This window comes from Miniopterus schreibersii (genome assembly GCF_964146895.1).
Source record: "Miniopterus schreibersii genome assembly, chromosome: 9".
Classification (NCBI taxonomy): Eukaryota; Metazoa; Chordata; class Mammalia; order Chiroptera; family Miniopteridae; genus Miniopterus; species Miniopterus schreibersii.
In genome coordinates, this window is record NC_138118.1 from 23873399 (window position 1) to 23877845 (window position 4447).

Below are 4447 nucleotides of genomic sequence, written 5' to 3' on the forward strand. Positions count from 1 at the left end.
TGTGATAATCTGTTTACTACTTAAGCTATAGTAAGTGGCTTTTACAACCTAAAAAAATGTATGGATGTTTATATTAACCAGTGCATTTAATTAGCACTTAGTTTTTCACCCTGAGAATTCATTAACAAATTCTTTTCTGCATGCAATAACATTACTCTTTCTTCTGGAAGAAAGGAAAAAGAAAAAAATCTTTAGTAATATGCAATTAGCCAATAAAATATTTATTTATTTAATTTTTAATTTATCTTTATTGTTGAAAGTATTACAGATATCCCCCCTTTTTTCCCCATTGACCCCTTCCACCCTGAATCCACCCCCCCCAAGGCATTGACCACATTATTGTCTGTGATCATGGGTTATGTATATATGCATATAAATTGTTTCATTAATCTCTCCTCAACCACTCCCCTACCCCTGCCTTCCCACTGATATTTATGTCTGTTCCATGCTTATATGTCTCTGGATCTATTTTGTTCTTCTGTCTATTTTGTTTATTAGATTCCACATATGAGTGGGATCATGTAAAACTGAATCAGGAAGAATCAGAAAACCAGAATAGGTTAATCACAACTGATGAAATCAAAGCAGTAATAAAAAAAATTTTTCCCAGCAAACAAAAACCCTGGTTTGGAGGGCTTCACAGGGGAGCTTTCTAATTCTTGAAGTTGTAGGGTTAGATACTTTACTAAAATTTTTTCTTGCTTTTTGAGGGAGGCCTGTAGTGCTATGAACTTCCCTCTTAGGATTGCTTTTTCTGTGTTCCATAGATTTTGGGTTGTTGTATGTTTACTTTCATTTGTTTCCCAGGAGTTTTTGATTTCTTTCTTGATTTTATTGGTAACCCATTCATTGTTTTAAAACGTGCTATTTAGCCTCCATGTGTTTGAAAGCTTTTGAGTGTTTTTACTGTAGTTGATTTCTAATTTCATGCCCTTGTGATCTGAGATGCTTGATATGATTTCAACAGAACAAAACCAAATAAGCAGCCAAAATGGAGAGACAAAAAAACAAGTCCCAAATAAAAGACCAAGAGAAGTACCCAGAAAAAGAACTAAATGAAATGGAGATAAGCACTCTCTCAGATATAGAGTTCAGAATACTGATTATAAGGATGCTTGGCAGCATGAAAAATGATATGGAAAGGAAATTAAGAATGACATAGTAAAAATAAAAAATACATTGGAAGGAATAAACAGCAGATTAGGGGAAACAAGATCAGATCAGCGAATAAGAAGACAGGGCAGAAAAAAATCACTCAATCAGAGATTTAAAAAGAAAAAAATAATTAAAAAACAGGAGGACAGTCTAAGGGAGCTATGGGACAACATGAAATGTAGCAATATTTGCATCATAGGAGTGCCAGAGGAGGCTGAAATTAAGCAAGGGTTAGAGAACCTGTTTGAAGAAATAATGGCAGAAAACTGCCATAACCTGGTGAAGGAAAAAGTCACACAAGTTCAAGAGACACAGAGAGTCCCAAGCAAGAAAAATCCAAAGAGGCCCATGCTGAGACACATCATAATTAAAATGCTAAAAATTCAAGACAAAGAGAGTGTATTAAAGGCACCAAGAGAAAAGCAATCTGTTACCTACAAAGGAGCTTCCATAGGCTGTCAGCTACCTTCTCATCAGAAACTCTACAGGCCAGAAGGGAAAGGCATGAAGTATTCAAGGTAATGCAAAACAAGGATCTGAAACCAAGACTACTCTATCCAGCAAGATTATCATTCAAGACAGATGGTGAAATAAAGAGCTTCTCAGACAAAAAAGTCTAAAGGAGTTTATCACCACCAAACCAGCATTGCAAGAAAGGTTAAAGGGACTGCTGTAATTAGAAGCAGAAATGGAAGCATTGCAGGAAATGTAAAAGGAACTGCTGTAATAATAAGAAGAAACAGAGAGAGAAACATAGGCATAAAGAATAAAAATGGCAATAAATAAGGACCTATCAATAATAACCTTAAGGACTTTAAAGGAGAGGTCAACAGCAATACAGTCATAGTTGTGGACTTAAGGACCCCACTGGATAGATCTTCCTGACAAAAAGTCAACACAGAAACAGTGACTAAATGGCACACTAGATCAGATGGATTTAATTTATATTTACAGAACATTTCACCCCAAAACTGCCAAATATACATTCCTTTCAAGTACACATGGGTCACTCTCAAAGACAGACCACATGTTAGGAAAATAAAACAGTCTCTACAAGTTCTAGTCAATAAATAATTTAAGTTTCACCTTAATAAGATAAATTATGTGGGTAAGAAGTTAAATCAATAGCATTTGCTATGGCTTTTCTTCCTCCTTCAAGCAAACTTGTTCCAAATTAAATGTATTACCCTGAAAACATATTTATTATTCTATTTTCCTTGTTTAGTAAGATTTGAGGGGATTAAAAAAAACTAACACAAAATTCTAACTATGAATACAAACTGGTATTAAATCTCCAAGATTGTGGTATACTTTCATGTTCTTATGCTGAGTAATAATAGAAAATTTTATATAGATTGATTCTAGTCACCTAATTCAGACATGTTTCAATCTAAACATAGCTTTTGGTTGTTCCTCATATCAAGAACTAGATAGTTACAGAATTGCCAACAGTTTTCTTCTGTTCTAAAATTGAGTAGTAAGGATAATTTAGTCATTGTTGACACGTTTCCTCCATTCAAGAGCTATTGCCTTCAGCAATACATTTGGAATCGCATCATGAGGAGTTTGTGGGTGCTACGGACAAACGATGGACACCCAGAAGGACATCCAACCCTCAAAGCAGCAACCAATGATATGTGTCTGTGGAGAATGTCACATGGAAAATGAAATAAAATCCAGGGATTCAATCAAATGCAGAGAACGTGGATACAGAATAATGTACAAGAAAAGGGCTAAAAGATTGGTGGTGTTTGGTGCTCAATGAAACATGGGAATTCCGAAGAATATCTTTGTTCATATTTGGATTTGCTGTTAATGTTGAATAGCTTTTCATTACTGTACTTATCTTTATAAATACAACTATATACACACAATTTCATTTTAAAAACCATATTGTATTTAGATATCTATTAATAGTTTATGTAAAGGAATTATTTTTTGTTCAATTACATGATTTATAATTTAATTTTATTGTATATGTCATCTGACATGATGAAGGTTAAAAGTGCTTCTCCAAACCACACTTTTAATCAAAACCTAGAATCATTGGGACCCTTGTTAAAAATAAAGTTTTCTAGGCCTCTCTATAGGTCTGGTTAAGTTTGTTCCTTTGGGGGAAAAAGTGATTGCCTTCAATACATTTCAAGTTACATTGTGCCATCTCTAAAAAGGTAATAAAAACTTCAGAAATTTTAAGAGTTAGCATATTTCCCAAACTAAATTTTGGTATCTGGAATCTCTTTGAAATATTAAGAATCAGTTGTAAAGACCCATATATTTAATTCATGATGTATTCCAAATACAGGCCTTTAAATGATGTCCTTCCAGCACCTTTGTTTTATAGGTTATGCGACAGAAGTTATTATTATCTAATCAGCCTATATGAACTCAAAAATTATATTTTTTAATGGTAGATGCTTTGAGGTATGCAATAAACTTTAAAATATTTTATCATAGTGAATGTGGTGTTTATTATGTACTCATTAGTTAGGTTATATTCTATTCCAAGACTCAATTTCTTTAATCATAAATTTATATGTGAGGGGTATTTAGTTAGCATTCTAATTAGGAAGCTCTGCATAAGTTGCTTTCAAAAGTGTTTTACTTATACCTGATCAATATCAGTGGCTTTTTAACTAAAATTATGCATATTAGAAATATTTTATTTGTGTGTCTGTGTGTTAAAAAGTAATGTTCAAGGATATACATTTTTTAACATATCTTTGAGACAGTATTTACTTATGCAAGAAGAAAGTATAAAAATCTTAGAAACCATGTGCCTAATAATATTAGAAATAACAAACTAGGATTGTTTCTTAAAGTTCTTGGGTTATCTTGAATTGGAAGATTATGATTATTGTTGATTGAATCCAATAAGATTAACTGAACCTGCCTCCAACATATGGACATTTTTATATCAAATAAATTATTGATGAGAAATTTGGCCTAAACAGTTAAACAAGCAACTAAAACTTTATCCAGATTACAAAGTAATATAAATAGTTTTTATCTTTTTTGATAATCAATCTTTAGAGATAAATTAGAATTCAATCTGATTAGACATGCTTTTATTTTAACCTGGTAGGCGGACATTTGGCTAATGGTTTATCCTTGAAAGCAATTAGAGATTACTCACATCTACACACACACACACACACACACACACACACACACAAAAGATCTATTAGTTGTAAATGAAAAAAATCAATATAGGTCACTTTGCAACAATATGAGTCTCTTGCAGAAAATGCTCAAAATATGATAGAGTATTTTTAGGTTTCACATCTTTTCA

General features: G+C 32.6%; 1 pseudogene across 1 annotated transcript; it reads left to right on the forward strand.

Annotated features, from left to right (window-relative positions):
* The first annotated feature begins 2743 nt into the window (after positions 1-2743).
* Positions 2744-2920, forward strand: LOC308561537 (DNA-directed RNA polymerases I, II, and III subunit RPABC4 pseudogene; annotated as a pseudogene). The gene has a single exon. The product of its transcript is annotated as a DNA-directed RNA polymerases I, II, and III subunit RPABC4 pseudogene (transcript).
* Positions 2921-4447: the final 1527 nt, after the last annotated feature.